General features: G+C 42.4%; 1 protein-coding gene and 1 pseudogene across 2 annotated transcripts in view; one reads left to right on the forward strand and one right to left on the reverse strand.

Annotated features, from left to right (window-relative positions):
- LOC119857571 overlaps window positions 1-22403 on the reverse strand; it is a 255525-nt gene that overhangs the window by 209010 nt on the left and 24112 nt on the right. The gene's annotated exons all lie outside the window — the stretch shown is intronic.
- Window positions 1-22403, forward strand: part of LOC119857337 — a 92716-nt pseudogene that overhangs the window by 55824 nt on the left and 14489 nt on the right.

Below are 22403 nucleotides of genomic sequence, written 5' to 3' on the forward strand. Positions count from 1 at the left end.
TCTTCCGTGAGACCTCTCCGGGCTGCTGGTCTTCTACCAGGACCTCCTCCAGACCTGGAAACTGCTTTTGACGACCAGGTCTGTGGCGGCCACCAAGGGGGCAGATCTCCTCATGGAGCCCCTGCTACACAACACCCAGCTTCGCATGCAGGTGGAGGAGTCCCCCTCGGTGCGCCAGAGGTTGGTCCTGACAGAAGTCACAAGAGTCGGAGACCTTCTGGACTATGACTGGGGAGACTGGCTGGATCCTCTGATGCTCACTCAGCACATGGGGCACTCCAGACCTCATACTCCCTGGCGCATACTTCAGGAGGTGAGGGCCGCTTTGCTGCCCGCTGCTCGGGTTTACCTCGACCGGATGCTGCACGAGGGCACGCCCTGCCCACCCTCCACCCCAGGCGCACTGGACCTTTTAATTGGGCCCCTGTCCCGTGGAGCCAACCGACCCCCCACCCCTTCATCATGAACCAACTGCAAGAGCTGCAGCCGGTCTGCTTCCAGACCGCACCAAGGAAACATCTATACACGCTCATGCTCCACAACCTTCACACCCTCACCCTTGTGTCCTGCCCAGATACAAAATGGTGGGATCTCCTGCCACCTTTGGAGGGTGAGGAGCCCGGTGGGCCAGCCTATCTTCCACCTTGGTCCTGAGGCCTGCCGGGGATATCAATTGGTGGCTCCTTCACGGAGCTGTGAGCACGAGCGTGTACTTGGCACGGTTCACCCCTATCCCAGACACCTGCCCCTTTTGCGGAGTGAGGGAAACCCTGGCACACATATATTTGGAGTGTGCCAGGCTGCAGCCCCTATTCTGGCTCCTCACCAATATTTTATTATGTTTTTGGTTGCACTTTTCCCCTCACCTTCTTATTTATTCACTCCCTATCCGCGGCCCCACAAAGTCACCGGATCTCCTCCTGGCCCTAGCTAAAATGGCCATCTATAAAGCCAGAGTGAGGAGGTTGGCCGATGGAATCTCCTGTGACTGTGGGGCCTATTTCTGATCCTCGGTCCATTCACGTATCAGGGCAGAGCTCCTCTGGGCGGCATCCACTGACTCCCTTGACACCTTTGAGGAGCAGTGGGTGCTGTCCAGGGTTCTCTGCTCAATGTCCCCATCCGGTTTCCTTCGTTTGACCCTTTGACCACACTCCTGTCCCTGTTATTTCATTAGTTGTCCCCCAGATTTATTTGGTGTCCAGGTCCTGTGGATCCCCCTCTTAGGCTGGGGGGGGGGGTCCTTTAGCACTTCCCGGATCCCAACAGGATCACTCTCTTGTAGGCATCTGGCCTGACCCTGTCACAGTACCTACATAAGGAACAAATATTTAATAATGGGCTCTTCAACTTCCAGCCACTGGATCATGTTATACCCTTCTTTGCGAGACTGAAGCTAGACAAATTCAGACTGGAAACAAGGCATACATTTTTAACAGTGAGAGTAATTACCCATTGGAATAACTTACCGAGGGTGGATTCTGCATCATTCACAATTTTTAAATCGAGACATAGGCGCCGACTCCATGGGTACTCCAGGGTTGGAGCACCCACGGGGAAAAATTGGTGGATGCTCTGCACCCACCGGCAGCCAAGCTCCCTGCCCCAGCTCACCTCACCTCCGCCTTCTCCCCTGAGTGTGCCGTGTCCCCGCTTCTCCCGTCAGCGCTTGCCACCGCAAAACAGCTATTTCACGGCGTAACAAGCTGTGCGAGGGAGTGGGGAGGAGCAGGAATGTGGCATGCTCAGGGGAGGATGCGGGGAAGAGGTGGGGCCAGGGTGGGGATTTGGGGAAGGAGTCCAATGGGGGAGGAGTGGCGGTGGGGACTTTGGGGAAGGGTTGGAATGGGGGTGGGGCAGGGGTGGGAGGAGGTGGGGCAGGAGTGGAGTCAGGGCAGGCATGGCGGTCATGCACCCACCGGCGCCAGGAGAACTTGGTGCCTATGAATCAAGATAGTAGCATTTTTTTTCTAAAAGATGGCCTGGGAATTATTTTGGGGAAGTTCTACTGTGTTATATGGGGAGGTTAGACTAGATTTCTTCTGGTCTTAGAATCTATAAACAACACAGACTGTACTCCATTCACATTCCTATACTTCAAAGAGGACTTTGTTTTAGCCAACACGGTGGTGGCTAATGTGAGTGTAATGCTGAACATTACTTACTTCAGAGGCTGAGAATGCTGTTGTGAAATTAATAGTTATTTTTATCCTATCAAACAAGCAGCTTGGATCAGAAACGAACCAATATTATGTGATATTGCAGAGTACAAGTCAGTAATTGACTCTGCTACTTTGACTTTTAGTGGCTTAATTTGAAATGAAATCTCCACCAAGGATGGCAGTTGTTTTGAATATTGAAAATAGATAGGTCAGGTCTAGTCTAGCTGACTTGCATGAAGTCTTTCCTGATATGAACACTAAGCTATTGGACCTCTTTCAGATTTTTACGTCACATCCCTGTGGTGTATGTGGACTATCCTGGACCAACTTCCCTTACTCAGATATATGGAACATTCAATCGTGCAATGCTGAGGCTTATCCCATCACTCCGCACATATGTAGAACCTCTTACTGCTGCCATGGTAGAGTTCTACACAATGTCACAGGTAACGTACTCTACACACTATCTCAACTTCTGCTGACTAGTCCTCTTTCCTTGTTACTATGCCACTTTAGATAAATCCCAGTGCTTTTTGTCTTGGCCTGCTTACCCAGTTTTTATTAGCAGTTGTGAGATGGGGGCATGAGAAGCATTGTTTGCATGCTAATTATTGTTGCACAACTTTATCCCATTAGATACTATACCCTGTGTTTTGAATTTTAGGAAAGGTTCACCCAGGACACACAACCACACTACATCTATTCACCTCGTGAAATGACTCGATGGGTGAGAGGTATCTTTGAAGCCTTAAGACCATTAGAAACCTTACCTGTTGAAGGTCTTATTAAGATTTGGGCACATGAAGCCTTGCATCTCTTCCAAGACAGGTAAAGAAACTTTGGAAATAGTATTAAAATTACAAATTGTAGAAATGAACAAAAGTTTAAGTTCATAAAATAAGTGCCACCTTCAAAGGCTTATACACATAACCAAAATATGAAGAATTATACCTTTGTGGATTTGAAATCTAGTCCTCTAAGCTCAGGGCAAAAGAAGTGTCTGTTGGATTGCTAAGTAGTTGCAAGTAGATAGAACTGACCCATATTTACAATAGTATTACCCTTTGCCTTCACTTGCTATTTATAGTACTTAGTGTGTCCTTCACATATATCTGTTTTTAATAGGTGTTGCATGCTTACTTGTAACTGTTTTTCTCTCTAACTAGACTTGTGAAAGATGAGGAGAGACGTTGGACTGATGAAAACATTGATATGGTAGCTCTGAAACATTTCCCCAACATAGACAAAGAGAAAGCTATGAGCAGACCCATCTTGTATAGCAATTGGTTGTCAAAGGTAAAGAGGGATATCTCAGTCGAAGCCTTGCCATTGACCGTTGCAGACACTAAGTATCCTGTTAAGAGAGTGAATCTTTGCCCATCACTTCTCTTAGGTAGCACTCCTTCTAGCGTACTAAGCACAGTCCATGCTATGATAGAATTTACCTTTGACAATAAGGATTGCTAACCATTTGGAGTTAGTAAGCAAACACATTTGATGTAGCATGCCATGATGGGTATCTAGCACATAGCAGAATCTATCTGGGTACCAAGGGAGTAGACCTGTGAATTTGGAGGCAGAGCATATACCCAAACAGAGACTCATCTAGAATACTGAGGGTAACAATTGCAGAAAGTATTCTTGGATCTTGGACTAGAGCAGTTAGGAGATGTAGGTTGTCTTTTTGGTTTATTTAACAAATAAGCCAATGGTGTCCATAACCACACTGGTTAACGAATGACTCATAGGAGAAGTGCCACCCACTGAGTCACAAGCTTCATTTCCTAGCATCCTGGGTTTCCCTGGGTCTCCCAAGTGGTGTTAGTCAGATCATTGTGTAGCTTGATCTGAGGTATGACCCAAGGTGGTATGATTGTGGAGAACAAGCATACTCAATCTTGTATCTAGCTATATGCTTTCAGAACAATAAATACCTATAGTCGTCTCATAACAAACAATAGTGTCTGATCAATAAACTGTTCATGGCTGTCTACAGTGTCTCCTGTAACAACTGTGTGACTGCTACAACTCTCTGGGCTACTTCCCCATGACCCCATTCCCCTTAGACACCCCACCCCACAATCCTTTATATGGCCTCAACTGTTGCAGCTGACTTCAAGAAACAATTGTGTAATGCTAATATGTGGTTGTAAAGCTCGTCGCTCTGAATGTTTTAGGGTTTGCTTTTCAGTGTCCAAGCAGGTATTCATAAATCTACTTCTGTGCCTGCTGGGCTAAATACTCTCCTGTCTGTTTAGACTTACGAAAATGTACTTAACAAACATGCAACCTGTGTGTTAGATAACATAACTCAAACAAGTTGAGCCATATGTGTATTCAAATCAGGAATTTGCAGTGATGGTAAAAGTGCCAAGGAGGAGCACAAATACCTATCTACCTGGGAATTTTCTGGCACTTATGGAATATACTGACTTATATTGCTTCTTAAAGTAAGCAGTAGATACTTTTAAATGCCTTACATTATAGTGGGGGACTAAGGTAGCTTTGAGCCTTTTGGGCTGTCTAAATCATGCAAGCCAGTTCCCAGATTCCTGCAGAAATTCTGGGCAGCACTGCTGCCATGGCATGTAACATTACAGGCCCTGCCCGTGGCACATGCTACATCAGAGTCAGGTCCCTATGGCAATCATCCTCAATTCTTGACTTAGGAATTTGTGCCACTCCAGCCCCTTTCTCTTCCTGCTGACCCCTCTGTGCTGGATAATCTCTCCCTTAATCTTAAATTCTAGACTGTTAGATCTCTTGCTTACATATTGGCCTTCTCATTCTAGGATTATATCCCAGTGGATCAGGAAGAGCTGAGAGACTATGTAAAAGCCAGGCTGAAAGTGTTTTATGAAGAAGAACTTGATGTGCCACTAGTGCTGTTCAATGAAGTTTTGGATCATGTGCTAAGAATCGACCGGTAAGCTGAATTTCCAACTCCTGGGTTTGTCTAGTTTGAATTATAAAACAAATCTGTGTTCAGACGAGTCCAGAATGGAGCACCAGTTTGTTCTGGTGCTCTACTTGGGAGAGGCATTCTGTAAAGGGGGCATTGCAAGGTTGGAATTATAGCAGTAGACTGAGAAATATAGCCAATAGTCACTTCAGTGTGCCCCCGAACCAGTCACAGTACTAAACAAAAATACAGGTTAAGTTTGCAAGGAAAGGAGGTTTGGAAATGTGGTGGCTAATTCACAATTTATCAAGCAATAAATTTACTTGAAGTACCAATCTCTTTCAGAATCTTCCGCCAGCCTCAGGGTCATTTGCTTCTCATTGGAGTTAGTGGAGCAGGGAAAACTACTCTCTCACAATTTGTGGCTTGAATGAATGGTTTAAGTGTTTACCAAATAAAGGTTGGTTTAGTTCAATCACTCAACAAAAAAACTGACTGTTAAAGCTTGCAGTTATCTTACATATATTCTATCTTTGGTAAGATAAATGTATAAACATAAGTCATTGTGAGGGAGGATAAGGGCTAAAAAAGTTCAGTAACTGTTGCTAAATCTTTATAGGTTCATAAAAAATACACAGGTGAAGACTTTGATGAAGATCTGAGAACGGTCTTAAGACGCTCTGGCTGCAAGAATGAGAAAACAGCATTTATAATGGATGAGTCAAATGTATTGGGTTCTGGATTCCTGGAAAGAATGAATACTCTTCTGGCCAATGGAGAGGTAACTTGAGTAAATCTGTATAAAGTAGCAGTTATGCGGGGAAAATCAAGCCTTTAAGAAAAAAAAACTTATTTCCTGGATTAGGTTCCTGGTCTCTTTGAAGGAGATGAATATGCCACCCTTATGACTCAATGTAAAGAGGGAGCACAGAAAGAAGGCTTAATGCTAGATTCCCATGAAGAATTGTACAAATGGTTCACCAGTCAAGATATTCGCAATCTCCATGTTGTTTTCACCATGAACCCATCTTATGAGGGCCTGAAGGACAGAGCAGCTACTTCTCCATCTCTCTTCAGCAGGTAACTAATTTACTGTGTTTGGGAACTAACCTACAACAAAGTATCTTAACACTTCAGGTCTGTCTTTTTTAATTAAGAATAGTGTTAATACCCTCTTGAAAAAAGAAAATTTGGAGGTTTTAATATATCTTGTCCTGTCTGCAGGTGTGTCTTGAACTGGTTTGGAGACTGGTCAACTGAAGCACTCTACCAAGTTGGCAAAGAGTTTACAAGCAAAATGGATCTTGAAAAGCCAAACTACATTGTGCCAGACTATATGCCAGTTGTATATGACAAGTTACCACAACCGCCATCACATAGGGAAGCTATTGTAAATAACTGTGTATTTGTTCATCGGACCCTTCATCAGGTGTGTTCTGTCATGCTACTCGGATCTCTAATGTCATGTTCTAGTGAACTGACACAAGTTCAGTACAACAATGTTCCCCTGTGACAATTTTGAGTTTAAAAAAATCTAGATATTCTATAATCCTAATCTTTTACATATACAAACTTTTGACAAAATCCTTTTCCTTTGGAAAGGCTAATGCTCGTCTAGCAAAACGGGGAGGCAGAACTATGACCATCACACCACGTCACTACCTGGACTTCCTCAACCATTATGTCAGCTTGTTCAATGAGAAAATGAGTGAGCTGGAGGAACAGCAAATGCATTTGAATGTTGGTCTTCGAAAGATCAAGGAAACTGTTGACCAGGTACATGCCTTTAAACTTTGCTTTTTAAAATAAAATTAGAGCTATTAAAACATTTTAAAACTGAGCTTAGTCTGTGTAGACTCTAATCTTACAATTCGTGACAGGTGGAAAAACTGCGCAGGGACTTGACAATAAAGAGCCAGGAGGTGGAAAAAAAGAATGCAGCAGCTAATGACAAGCTGAAAAAATGGTGAAGGATCAGCAAGAAGTTGAGAAGAAAAAGGTGAAATCAAAGCTTTCTTTACCTTTTGTACATGTGTAGTATATTCAGAAATAACATTTTACAGGTTACACAGTCTTTCTGTTAGGTTATGAGCCAAGACATTCAAGAGCAGCTGCACAAACAGCAAAAAGTAATTGCAGATAAGCAAATGAGTGTGAAGGAGGATCTAGACAAAGTTGAGCCTGCTGTCATTGAAGCTCAGAATGGTAAGTCAACACTGACAAATAACTACAGCATACCTTCCTTTAGGTGTTTGGGGCTGATCCAAAGGCTCTTGAAATCAGTGGGAGTGCTTCCATTTGCTTCAGTGAACGTTGGGTCCTTCCCTTTATCAGCAGTATCTTAATCTTTAGTGTGGAAGCAGTAGAAATAAAATAGTTCACTAGCACTACTGAGCTTCCAAACTTCCCATTATTGCTACTGTAGACTTGCATTCTAAGCAGTATTTTTATTAAACTTTGAGCAATAAACTGTCTTATTGGTTCACTGTTTTTTGTCAATCTTTGCTAGATTTACTTACTTACTATCTTTCGGTATACCAGGCCACCTTAGAATAGGAACTCCTGAAACAGGAGTAGGTCAACAAACATTAGGAAATTTCTGGTGTGCAGTAGTATGGTCCACATAGTCAGTCTACAGCACGCTAGCTTGCTGTGCACTTACACCCCAGCTTATTGCTCACTGTTTTCTAGACAAGCCCCTGTGTTCTGTTTCTGCTGGTGCTGCCTCTGAAGAGATAGCAGTGCCCAGTTCATGGAATTAATGATTTAATAAATGCTACATAAGTATCGAGAATGGAAATACTACCTACAACTTATTTACTCAAGAGTTAGTTACAATGGCTTATCAGTGTGTTGCGTAAGAGGAGGAAGGACTTCTAACTCACTATTTGCCTAGGTATACAGTCACTCACTGTTGAGGCATAGCCTTGTTTTTAGGCTCCTTAACTTGTGAACTCAACATAGCTGCCAGGTGCAAACTCTTGCTCTTGTACTAATGCTTGGAGGCTTCTGATAGTTCAGCTTTCTCTCTCTGAGAATACTGGTGGAGAGTTTTCAAAATGTGGAAAGCATTTGGTTTTTACAAGAGAGGTTTAATTCGTTTTAGATATGACCTGAAGCTTAAAAATCTCTCAACAATTTCAATGAAGATTTGCTAATTCCTGTCTTACTATTTTGCTGTCTTTTCTTCCTATTTCTCCCCAATCAATACTCTTCCTTTCTCCTGATCGATCCAGCTTGATCACTATGATTAACTGTAAAATCAATAAAAAAAACAGCATCTGGTAGAGGTCCATTCTATGGCCAACCCACCTGCAGCAGTGAAGCTAGCACTAGAGTCCATCTGTCTACTATTGGGTGGAAGTACAACTGACTGGAAACAGAAACATTCCATCATTATGAGGGAAAACTTCATTCTAACTATTGTAAACTTTTCTGTTGAGGAGATCAGGTGAACAATTGCAGGTACCAAGGTACTGCTGGGAATAGAAAGAAATTGTTCACAAGATTTCCACAATAGAAATCTTAGCTAGTAGTCACAATTGGTGATGTTAAGGTTTGGTTTCTACCTCACAAAAAGCAGAATTCATCTCATATGCGTATACAGAATCTCTACCTTTTATCCAGAGAACAAAATATCAAACTCTGTCATATATTCGTGAAGATGATGATCTATCAGGGAGCAGATGTGCATCTCAGGGCTAAATTTTGCTCTTAAAATACATTTTAAAGTATAGTCTGAGTAGCACATACTGCCATCAGAGCACTGGGGTATAGACTGTTCCCAGTAATTGAACTTAAATTTCTTTCATTATTTCCCAGCAGTAGCCTTAAATCCCTGAAAATACTTTTTTGTCCCCTTAATAGCTATGAGCTCTATAAGGAAGCAGCATCTTGTTGAAGTAAGAGCAACGGCCAACCCTCCAGCTGCAGTAAAACTGGCTTTAGAATCAATCTGTCTCTTGCTGGGTGAGGAGACAAATGACTGGAAAAAGATCAGACCAGTTATTCTCAAAGATAATTTCATCAGCAGCATTGTCAACTTTAATACTGAAGATCTCAGGTATTGGTTTTAGTTTATCTACTGTATTAAAGGGGCAACTTCCTCTCAGTAACTCTGCGCTGACAGATTCAACACTTGCATACATGCTGTGTTAAATATACATGGTAACTCTTCTTTTGCAGTGACTCCATCCGGGAAAAGATGAAGAAGAATTACATGTCAAATCCAAGTTACAATTATGAAATCATAAACCGAGCATCCTTAGCATGTGGCCCCTTGGTGAAATGGGCAATTGCACAGGTAACTCTCCTGCAGTAGATGCACCAATGTAGAATGCTTCAGGGTTACGTGGGAAATCAAACACCTAGTGATCAGTACTAGTTCTAAGGTGCTGGAAATATGCAAGGACTCAGAATCTGCAGACTTCCATCACTCAAAGATCTGTAGCTTATTGTCTATCTTGCTATTGTAGAGGTAAAAACAAAAACAGAAATTGGTCTCAAGTGAACGTGCAGAGTAAGATGCTGAGTGTTCTTGAATACTCGGTTAACTGTTCCGTGATTAACAGGATCCTGCAGTACATTTCATAAGAACTTGTATGTAATGATTGCAACCCTACAACTTACTTTTTCAAAAGACAGTTGAAAATATCTGTTTAAATAATAGTGACTAATGGCTGGTCTTTTTGCCCTGTAACCAGTTTTGTGTTCGCACAGACCAGATTTTGTTGCCTGGTTTGATCTCGTTTCCCCCACCTGACAAGGGTGGGGAATGTTGTAGAGCAGTGTGATCATGTCTTACTGAGGGGAGGGCATCTAGCTCTGAAGTAATGTCAATGGCAAGCACAGACAGCATCTCATCCAGCGCCATCCAAAGCCCAGGTTGGTTATTTGTGGGTATTGACTTTGGCCAAGGGTTTACATGTGGGATTTTAGAAGCTTGAGTAGAGTGCTATTATGGGAAAACAGGAGGGCTTCTTCAGTGGGGGCAGGGGCAGTCTAATCCCAGTGTGCAGGGAAAAGGATACACTAATTTGGTACTTACCCCCAAAGGGTAAGATTCCCTCTTCTAGCCTTCCAGACTCATTGCAGTGTCTCCCCTGCCTTCATCCTACATGCCCTGAGAGAGAGCGCTGGCATCATGGGCAATTGTCTCTGCACTGCATGATTTAATTTGATCAAAATCTGGAGGCTTCACAAAGAACTTGAGTCTCACTTCAGTGAGATGAATAGTGCAGTTCACTTCTCTTGGCTGTTTCAGGCCACCTGCAGACTCAGAATAGTGAATCAATTTAAATAGAAGACTAGAAACTTAAACTTTTTAAAATGAAAGCCTGAATACCTAAAATCCTGAGGGGTGCCCTCAATCCATAAAAAATTATGCTTGCTGATTTACATAGTCCCAAATCACGTGGTAAATTCCATTCTAGAAAGTATCTAGAACTGACTGCTCACGTTTCACAGCTGAATTATGCGGATATGTTGAAACAAGTAGAACCTCTCCGAAATGAACTACAGAAACTGGAGGATGATGCTGAAGACAATAAACAGAAAGCTAATGAGATAGAACAGATGATTTGTGATCTCAAGACCAGTATTGCTCGCTACAAGGAAGAGTATGCAGTGCTGATTTCAGAGGCTCAAGCAATTAAGGCGGACCGGGCTGCAGTTGAAGCAAAAGTGAGAATACTTAATGTACCATTTTGTCCATTTCACTGATTTTTCTTTGAGTAGTGGCTTTCAAACATTCTGTATACTTTTCTAAAACAAAATGCTTTAATGGCCTCTCTACACCACAGTTTGCCTTTCAATGTTTTTCATCCTTTGGACTTCTTACAAAGAGCTTTGCAGACCATTGATAAACAGACCAGAGTGAGGATTACTCTTCCAATCACTGCCTCATGCTGGCCACCCAATTAAGTTGGCAGTCTGTCTGATCAGGACTAGGCTAGCAGGTGGGATGTTACTCAAAACCAAGGAAAGCTCTCACAGGTAAAACAAATCCTTTTTCACAAGCACAAAATTTATCCATTAGACTGATCAATTCTGTAAGTCTCAAATGTGTTTCAGAGGAATTGTGATTACTTAATGCTTTTAACAAAAAGTTGAGTGTCTGCCTTTTCTCATATTTTAAAACTATCTTGCAGGGTAACTGTTATAGATTCATAGATACTAAGGTTAGAAGGGACCATTCTGATCATTTAGTCCGACCCCCTGCACAACGCAGGCCACAGAATCTCACCCACCCACTCCTACGAAAAACCTCACCTATGTCTGAGCTAATGAAGTCCTCAAATCGTGGTTTAAAGACTTCAAGGAGCAGAGAATCCTCCCTCAAGTGACCCGTACCCCATGCTACAGAGGAAGGTGAAAAACCTCCAGGGCTTCTCCAATCTGCCCTGGAGGAAAATTTCTTCCCGACCCCAAATATGGCGATCAGCTAAACCCTGAGCATATGGGCAAGATTCACCAGCCAGTGAATATTAATGTTCTCTTCAGACAAGACTAGTGAAGTCAGGTCAAACGGTCCATACAAATGTCCTCTTATTTTTTGGTTCCTTGAGCTGCACTGATAGAATCATAGAATTGTAGGGTTGAAAGAGAACTCAAGTCCAGCCCCCTGCGCTGCAGCAAGGTAAAATAAACCTAGTTCATCCTTGACAGGTGTCTGTCCAATCTGTTTTTAAAAATGTCCAATGATGGGAATTTCACAACCTCCCTTGGAAGCCTATTCCAGTGCTTAACTACTCCTTATATTTAGAAAGCTTTTCCTCATATCTAATCTCTATTTCCCTTGCTGCAGATTAAACCCCTAACTTCTCATCCTATCTTAAGTGGACATGGAGAACAATTGATCAGTCCTCTTTAGAACAGTGCTTAACATATTTGAAGACTTTCACCGTGGTGGTCTTTTCTCAAGACTAAACATGCCCAGTTTTTTAATCTTTTCTTATAGGTCAGATTTTCTAAACATATAATCATTTTTGTTGTCCTTCTCTGGAAACTCTCTCCAACCTGTCCACATCTTTCCTGAAGTGTGGTATCCAGACCTGGACACAGTAATCCAGCTGAGCCCTGATTGCTGTATAGATTGGGACCAGTACCTCCCATGTCTTACTTACAACACTCCTGTTAATACGTTCCAGAATATTAGCCATTTTTGCAGATCCATCACATTGTTCATTGAGACTCAGTTTGTGATCCACTATAACCCCCAGATCCTCTTCAGCCTAGCCAGCTAGATCAGGGGTTGGCAAACTTTTTGGCCCGAGGGCCACATCGGGGTTGTGAAACTGTATGGAGGGCCAGGTAGGGAAGGCTGTGCCTCCCCAAACAGCCTGGCCCGTGCTCCCATCTGACCCCCTCCCACTTCCCACTCCCTGACTGCCCCCCTCAGAACCCTCTACACATCCAACTCCCTGCTCCTTGTCCCCTGACCACCCCCTCCCAGGACCCCCTGCCCCTAACCGCCCGCCCGAGACCCTACCCCCATCCAACCCCCATGTCACCTGACTGCCCCGCCTTCTATCCACACGCCACCCCCTAACCGCCCCCACAGGACCCCACCCCTATCCAACCCCTGCCCCCCCGCTCCCTGTCCCCTGACTGCCCCAACCCCTAACCATACCTCTGCCCCCTGACAGGCCCCCCGGGACTACCACACTTATCCAACCACTCCCTGCTCCCTGTCCCCTGACTGCCCCCTGGGACCGCCTGCCTCTTATCCAACCCCCTGGCCCCAAGCCCTGGCACCCTTACCGTGCCGCTCAGAGCAGTATGTCTGGCAGCCGCGCTGCCTGGCTGGAGCCAGACTTGCTGCCCTGGAGGAGAGTGCAACCCCACTGCCCAGAGCTCTGGCGGCATGGCTGCAGGGGAGTGGGAACAGCAGGGGAGGGGCTGGGGTAGCCTCTCCGTCCAGGAGCTCGGGGGCCGGGCAGGACTGTCCCATGGGCCAGCTGTGGCCCGTGGGCCATAGTTTGCCCACCTCTGAGCTAGATCCTAGCCCAGGGGTGGCCAACTTGTAGCTCCAGAGCCCCATGCGGCTCTTCAGAAGTTAATATGCGGCTTCTTGTATAGACACCAACTCCGGGCCTGGAGCTACAGGCGCCAACTTTCCAGTGTGTCAGGGGGTGCTCACTGCTCAACCCCTGGCTCTGCCACAGACCCTGCCCCCACTCCACCAATTCCCACTCCCTCCTCTGAGCCTGCTGTGCCCTCACTCTTCCCCCTCCTGCCCAGAGCCTCCTGCATGCCACGAAACAGCTGATCGGGAGGTGCGAGGAGGCGCTGATATGCAGGGCTGCCAGTGGGCAGGAGGCACTGGGAGCAGGGGGTGGGGAGGAGAGCTCACGTGTGGGGAGAGGGGACTGTTGATGTATTACTCTGGCTCTTTGGCAATGTACATTGGTAAATTCTGGCTCCTTCTCAGGCTCAGGTTGGTCACCCCTGTCCTAGCCAGTTATTCCCTGTTCTGTAGTTGCTTTGCATTTAATTTTTTTCCCCTTCCTGAATTTCACTTGTTGAATTCAGATCAATTCTCCAATTTGTCAAGATTGTTTTGAATTCTAATCTTGTTCTCCAAAATGCTTGCAACCCTTCTATCCCTTTCCACTACCAGAATGTAAAATTCACAGCCCAAGAATATTAACAACCAAACTTCCAGAATTGTGCATGCACTCATAGTTGTTTTCTGGACATACGTAATTCTGAAAATTTGGGTCCAAAGTCTGATGTGTTGAGCAAACTTGTTTCTCCGTATAGGTTGCAAATGCGATAATTATGGGAGCCTTCATTTTGAATAAAGATAGATATTATATTGACCATTCCTTAATTTCTAGGTAAACCGTAGCACAGCTCTCTTGAAGAGTCTGTCTGCCGAATGTGAAAGATGGGAGAAGACAAGTGAAACCTTCAGGAACCAGATGTCTACTATTGCAGGAGACTGTTTGCTTTCAGGAGCTTTTATTGCTTATGCTGGTTACTTTGACCAGCAAATGCGACAGAACTTGTTCACTACATGGTCCCATCACTTGCAGCAAGCAAATATCCAGGTAAAGATTGATCCACAATTACTAATGTCATGACTACCACACATGTTAACATTGATTGTAATGAGTTACTGTTTCGTAAAGGGGAAATCACATGGTGTTCACAAAAGATAAAGATCAAATTTGATCAAACTTTGGACTCTCTTTGGGCAAATAATAATAATAATAATATCCTACTCTACAATTCCATACAGACATTGCAAGGACAGAATACCTTTCCAATGCAGATGAGCGTCTTCGCTGGCAAGCAAGTTCTCTACCTGCAGATGACCTGTGCACAGAAAACGCTATCATGCTTAAGCGGTTTAATAGGTACTTCATTTGTACAATAAGTACAAAATGTGGGGGGATAAACTTAACAATGGATCAGTGCACAGAACTCCCACTGAAGTCAATGGAATTTGCACACACCTATCCAAAGGAAAACTTGATTGAAACTTTATCATCAAATTGAATATAAATGCTTTGAGAGATTTTGAGCGCTGTTTGGCATCTACATAGTACCCATGATTAGCAAATTAAATTCAAGTCTTAATAATCTCCTTCCCTTTGTGTTTATAAATAAGCAAAACAACTTGAATTTTTAGTGTACTTCAGTGTTATACCAGTTTAGCTCAAACTGAAGCTATTAGTCTGTATTGACTGAAATGTTAAAGTATCCTTTTGATAGTTGTATCTAGTTAGATCATTAACTATGTTATTTTCTCCAAACAATGACAGTGATCCTCCATATTCCATTACATGAGCCCACATACTCCAAAAAAGATTTAGAATATTAACTCAACCTGAGTGGACTAAATGCCTTGTATCAAAAGCCTTAAATCAGTCATATGATGGAAATATTTTTTCACTAACTTAGGTATCCACTGATCATTGATCTTTCTGGACAAGCCACAGAGTTCATTATGAATGAATACAAGGACCGTAAGATTACTCGTACTAGCTTTTTGGATGATGCTTTCAGAAAGAACTTGGAAAGTGCATTGAGATTTGGTAACCCTCTACTCGTCCAGGTTAGTCTCTTGTTTACATAAATTAGAAAAAAAAATTGTGGTTACATTTCCCAGGAAGTACACTTGAAATCTTCACTTGCTGGGGCTTAATTTTATTGCTACTCTGGCAATTCTGTGCTTTTCAGGCATTAAATAAATGAAGGTCCTTGTGTAGACAATGGATCAAAATGCAGCAAAGATAATCTCCCTTACCTGTTCTAACCACATTGCTCCCCTTCTCCTACCATATCAAGGTCAAATTTAAAGGGCTTTCTCAGCTGTTCCCCTTGCTACTTAATAATTTCTCCCCTTTTGTGCCCCTTCCGCTTCCCCAGTGATTTGACTATCCTGTCTGCTTGTCCACTCCCCTTCAGTGACTCTTCACACACCATCCCTCTTGCATAGAACAATCCCTACACTGATCTATAATGCTCCTGTTTCTAAAAAAAATCTTAAAACTCACTTCTATGGATGTCTACAGTAAATAATCAGTGTTGAAACAGCGAGATTGGAGCAGATGGGAGAAGCCAGATTGGCTTGATGAAAATACAAAAAGTAAGGCAAATGTATGAAAGTACATCTATCTAGAGATTGCACCCATTTCTATAGTATCCGAGCACCTCACAGCACCTTAAGAAATAAGGCTAAATTATCCCTGTAGCACAGATGGGTAAAACTGAGACACAGATTAATTTACTTTCCAAAGGTGTCGGTCTCCATCACCCTCTTATTGCTTGTACTCTTAAATTGTGAGCTGTTTGAGGCAGGATTCAGGTCTAATATTTGTAGCAATGGGCGCATCACTTCAGATTGCAGCCTCTTGGTGCTACTTATAATCTGATAGCTACACAATGAAAACAGCAAAATTAAGAAAGCCAAATCTGGAAATGTTACTTAGGTATGTAATCCATCATCCAAAATGTCTGAATAGTACTTGATGATAAAAATAAAATGGTTTATAGCTTATTGGATGGAGAATAAGATTGGACTAACAGTAGTTTCACACAGGACCAAAACTTCATGTGGATTACTACTAGAGCTTTCCCAAGCCGGGGGAAAAATGTGATCCAGATCCAACTTTATTCAAGCTTGTTCCAGCATAGGTCCATTTAGCTACTGTTCTCTTCATTATTCTCAATTGTATTGCTGTTTAGGATGTGGAGAGTTATGACCCAGTTCTGAATCCTGTGCTGAATCGTGAAGTCCGGAGAACTGGAGGTCGAGTGCTTATTACCCTGGGAGACCAAGATATTGACTTGTCACCATCCTTTGTCATCTTCCTCTCCACCAGAGATCCAACAGTAAGGAACACTTACAAATTTGTTTAGCTTTCAGCAGGGCAGAACACGTATTAAGCCAAAAAAATGATCCTGGTATTTTTTTTAATAGGTTGAAGTTCCCCCGGATCTCTGCTCTCGTGTTACGTTTGTCAATTTCACAGTAACTCGCAGTAGTTTACAGAGCCAGTGTCTGAATGAGGTCCTGAAAGCTGAAAGACCAGATGTTGATGAAAAGCGTTCTGACCTCCTTAAACTTCAAGGTATGTTTCTGACAAATCAAACCATAAAAATGAGTCCTAATTAGAGAATAAACTTGACTGTCACTCTTAGTAATATACAACTATTCTTTTTATAGTTGAGAATGTGATATTTTGGAACGTTCTGTTTCAAAGCATATAGGAGATATGTCAAGCTGCATGGAATAAAATGTTTGTATAGGTTATATGCAATGCATGTGATCACAGATCTCAATTTTGTTTTACTTAAGATGAATTCCAACTGCGTTTGCGGCAGTTAGAAAAATCTCTGCTACAAGCTCTCAATGAAGTGAAGGGATGGATTTTAGATGATGACACAATCATAACTACTTTAGAGAACCTAAAGAAGGAAGCAGCAGAGGTCACCAGAAAAGTAGAAGAGACTGATATTGTCATGCAAGAGGTGGAGACTGTATCTCAGCAGTATCTTCCACTTTCTACAGCATGCAGTAGTATCTACTTCACAATGGAGTCACTGAAACAGGTTAGATAAAGAACCAAATTTAGTCCCTTTCTTCTCACCAGAAATATTCAGTACTCTAACAGTTTTCCAAAGTTATGCTGTACTGTTTAAATTCCCATTATGACTACAGAAGTACGTCATGAATTGCAATAACCTCAGTGTTTGACAAACAGTAGGGCCATAAGTCCTAAACTCTCTTTTTTTTACTCTTTAGATACACTTCTTATACCAGTATTCTCTCCAGTTTTTCTTGGATATCTATCATAATGTCTTGTATGAGAACCCAAATTTGAAGGGAATTACAGACCATACCCAGCGTCTCTCAATCATCACAAAAGACCTCTTCCAGGTTCAGTATAGAATTTTCATTGACATTGTACTTAGCAAAGGGTCTTGTCCTGTGGAAATCTGATTAAGGCTCTTTATGATACAATTAACCTGTTACATTTTGTTTCGCTAGGTGGTTTCGCTAGAGTAGCTCGTGGCATGCTACATCAGGATCACATAACCTTTGCTATGCTGTTGGCCAGAATTAAACTTAAAGGCACAATTGGGTAAATATTTGAATCTTTGCTTTTTGAGATGCATCTCAGTTTTCCCATTTACATACATGAAAGCTTTGTATTTGGTGCCTTAAAGTTACAGTTGAAGACAGATACTTGGCTAAAATCTGCTCTACTTTTAATTTAAGGGAGCCTACATATGATGCAGAATTCCAACATTTCTTAAGAGGAAAAGAAATTGTACTCAGCACAGCATCTCTCCCGAAGATCAGTGGACTTACAACTGAACAAACAGAAGCTATGATAAGATTGAGCTGCCTTCCTGAGTTTAAGGACCTGGTTTCTAAGGTTCAAGCTGATGAGGCAAGTATCCTGGTTAAGCACTGTCACTGCACTAAATTTAGGTTAGACCTATATTGGGTACTTGCATGGCCTCCATTGCTATAATACGAGTGCCTTGCCATGTAGCTAACCTCACAACACTCCTATGAGGCATGGAAGTGCTATTCCCATTTTACAATTGGGAACTGAGCCACAGACTAAGTGGCTTGCCAAGTTTACACAGGAAGACTTTGAGCAGGGATTCTAACCTGGGTTTTCCCAAGCTAGTGCCATAACCCTTGGATCAGTCTCCCCCTTTCTGTAGAAACTAGTCTATAGTTTCAAGCACTGGGTTTTATTTTACTCAAGCTGACTATCCAGTATCCTCAGTAAAATGCAGTATATGTTTTTAGTTTTGGTTGGGGTTTTTGCTGCAGTAAACACCCCCATCAGTATCAAGACCTTATAATGGTAGGCTCTGTATCCATATGTGTATAGAAAGTCCCCATACCGAAGATCTTACAGCTGGAATGGAATCCTAAGTGTCATATACAATGCATCATAATTAATATTTCTTTCAATACAACAATTCTGTATCTGGTTGGAGAGAAGTTCACTAGAGCAGACTGTGCCATACATTTGGTCTGAAGAAAAACCTGCAAGTAAGTTCAGTTGCACTCTTACTCTGGCAATTGCTACCAATTTAAATCTTGAATAGAATTAGCCCTTTATTAAAGTCTCAGAACTTAGCACTTATGAAAACTGCAAGTTTGATAGGTCTGAAAACGGAAGTCTTCAATCCACAAAACAATTGCAGCATGAGTAATGACTGTGCAGCCTGTCCCTGGCTCTACCCTACCATGGGGTCTTTGCCCCAAGATGGGGCATTGTCTTAATATCCCCCTCAGACTGCCCACAAAAAGGGTGTCAGTTACTTGGTATCAGAATTTTTACATGAGTGCAGTTTTTTTGCAAATATAAGTAAAAGAGGCACATTCAAATAGTCTCTTCAAAACACTGTTAAAATTGGTTCCAGTATAGTCAGTGTGGTGTCCCACAATAGGAACAAACTATCCTACAATCCACTGTACATAGATTGTTGAATGGGCATCTGTGCCCTTTGGTCATTGCCAGCCTGGTTTAACTCAGTGCTCTGTAACAATACTCTGTACAAGGCTCTCTTGTTACAAGTTTCCTGACCCTGCCTGGTCTCCGACTAGAACTATTGCTACCTCTCTCCTCCCTCCCACCCCCCACCCCCACTGCCTCAACTTCTGTATTTACTGAAACTAAGACAGTTCATGCTAAGTGTAGATATTTATAGGTGGCTACAAGGAAACTAAAGCTCTGGATTGGTGAAAACTTAAAAGAAAACTGCCACTCTTTTGCTTAATCTTTTTCATCTGTAAGATCACATGGGACAGCACTTGCATGCAAAATTTGTTTGAAATAGGCTATTTATCATGAGCATTTCTTTGACGCAGCTGTCTAATTGCTATACATTGTTACTAACCAACATTTTTTTTCTAAAGGGAGGATTTTAAGGTCACTTTTAGTAGCTGCTGTAAAACTCTTTGGCTATGGGATCTGAATTTGCATAAGATAAACTACACTAGTTTCCCATGGTGCTTTTATCACTGGAGCACATAGGTTTCAAATGATAGGTAAACAGTCAGTAGATCTGGACAAAAACTTAACAAGGGATACTGTCAAGCTAAAAGTTTTCTGCTACAAACAACAACTTAGTTATTTGCCTTAATAGTCTATCATTCTTCATGTGTTACGTATTTCACAATATTGCAACACTTTAGTTGCAGATGCTGCAGGAAAGCATGTTTTTTGGGGTTGTTGGGTTTTTGTTTTTGTTTTTTTGCTGAAATCCCTAGCGACTTCATGACAACACTTGTATAGGCTTTAGATTCTGTATATGAACTCATTGTGAAAGCATCGAAAGGCCCTAATCAAATTAGGGTACTGTTGTACTAGACACTGAAGAGCTCACAACCTGAAAAGAGTACTGTGTGTAAGCCTAATGGTCACATTGATAAATATGCCTAGATCAGTTTAAGATTAACTCCATCCTAAGAAGGTTGTTTTGATTGTGAGATTGATTAACAACAATTACCATTATGTGAATTTCAATCTAGAATACTGCATTTAGCAGCTTGTATCTCAGTCTTTAAAAGCTGTAATTTTGCTAAGTCTTTCCTTTCTTCAATAATTTGATTAACACAGTTCAAGGATTGGGAAGAAAATTATCAAATTATTATGACCTGTTAAGCATCAGGAACAATAACACACACTCTCTTTTTCTCATTTTAGCCCCTATTGGGCAGGCCGTTCATCGTTTGCTCTTGATCCAGGCATTCCGTCCAGATCGTCTGCTGGCCATGGCACATGCCTTTGTTTCAGCAAACCTTGGTGAATCCTTTATGTCTATTATGGAGCAGCCATTAGATCTGACACATATTGTAGATACTGAGGTAAATTATAGGAATGAAAATACTTTGCTTTAAAACATGTCATTGTATTGAGGGCATACATTTCTGTTGGTGGTGGCACATCAGACTGCTCTGCCTCACTTTGTGGTGATGGGTGTCCGTTATAGGCTTCAGCACTGGGAGTACAGTATTCCTAGGATCCTTTTTAGCTAAAACTACAGTGGAGTCACATCTTACGCAGGGGTTAGGTTCTAAAATCAGCGTGTAAGGCAAAAATCACGTATAGTCAAAATTATCCTTGAAAATCCCTTAAATCGCCCATAAAGTACAGTATACTGTACATGGTTTTGTGTATACAATCCTGTACGGTAATATGTGTAAATGTATAATGTACACAGTAATGAACAGTATAGAATAAAGAGTACATATGCAAAATATAATTTTACAGTACTGTATTTTTAATTACAGGGGGTAATTGCAGGTGGGTAATTACAGGGGTTTGTCAGGGCTTGATGTTGATCCAGGAGACGGAAGTGACGAAGAGCTTGGGTGACAGAGAGTGAGTCGAAGATGAAGTGGTTGGCTCTGGTTCAGCTGAAGAAGTTGATTGTGTAGACTCATCTACTGCTGGTTGTTTTTCCTTGAAAAACATGGTGATTGGCAACTGTCACTGTTGTCTCTTGAGCTGCTCAAACATTTCTTGATATGGCCTCAAATCGTCCATAATACTACATGTGATTTTGAGGCTTCGTTCCATAGAGGGGTCGTATTCAGAAATTAAATCATTCAAGTGTTTCGCTGCTTGGAACACTTCAGCAAATTATGAAGATTCCAGCTTGCTGGCTCTTCCTGTTCATCGTCATCATCTTCGTCTTCTGTAGATGATTTTATCAGTTCTTCTAACTCTTCGTTAGTCAATGTTTCTCTATGGCTCTTAATTAATTCTTCAATTTCTTCCTCAAGGATGTCGATGAAGCCATCACCACCCACTTGCCTGGCCACCTGAACAATGCATTTCACTTCTTTGTCAATGGTTGGGAAACCCCTAAAATCATTCACACAGTCTTTCCATAGGTTTCGCCAACATGCATTGACTGTTTCAGGCTTGATTGAATCCATTGCCTGTTTAATATAAGTTATGCAATTGGCAATGTTGAAGGACATCTAACACTCTATCACATTTAAGATTGGGATCAGTATCCATAGCGCTACATATCCATGAGAACGTAAGCCTCATTTACATGGCCTTAAAACAGTGAATCATGCCTTGGTCGAGAGGTTGGAGGATGGAGGTGGTATTGGGGGGGCAGAGAAAGATGACTTCAACATCATTATGTGCAAACTGGAGTGCCACAGGGTGGCCAGGAGCATTGTCTACAATCGGCAACACTTTAAAGTCAAGTCCTTTCTCTTCGAGGTACCGCTTGATCTCCAGAATGAAACACTTGTGGAACCAATCTAGAAATAATGCTGCCATCACCCAAGCCTTTGTATTTGATTGCCAGAACACAGGCAGGAGATTTTTTTTCTTGCCTTTTAGGGCACAGGGATTTGCAGCCCTGTAGAGCAAGCCCGGCTTTATTAAATGCCCAGCCGCATTGCCACAAAACAACACAGTCACACGGTCTTTAGCTGCTTTGAAGCCAGGGACCTGTCTTTCTGATTTCGAAGTGTAAGTGCAGTTGGGCATTTTTTTCCAGACGAGCCCAGTCTCATCAGCATTAAAAACTTGTTCCGGAAGATAGCCCTTTTCTTCTATGATTTTCTTTAATTGTTCGGGGTAGGCTTTTGCTGCCTCTTCATTGGCAGTTGCAGCTTCACCAGTAGTCTGCACGTTTTTGAGGTTGAAGCAGTTCCTCAAACTGTTAAGCCTTGGCTGGCTTTGAATTCCTTCTCATCAGAAGGTTGTCCCTCTTCGGCGGGAGGTTTGAACAGCACATAGAGGCTAAGATCATTTTCTCACAAAGTGTGCCATAGATAGGCACCGTTTATGGTTCATGTCTTTCAGCCATAAGTTTAATGCCTTTTCAAT

This window comes from Dermochelys coriacea, chromosome 6 (assembly GCF_009764565.3).
Source record: "Dermochelys coriacea isolate rDerCor1 chromosome 6, rDerCor1.pri.v4, whole genome shotgun sequence".
Classification (NCBI taxonomy): domain Eukaryota; kingdom Metazoa; phylum Chordata; order Testudines; family Dermochelyidae; genus Dermochelys; species Dermochelys coriacea.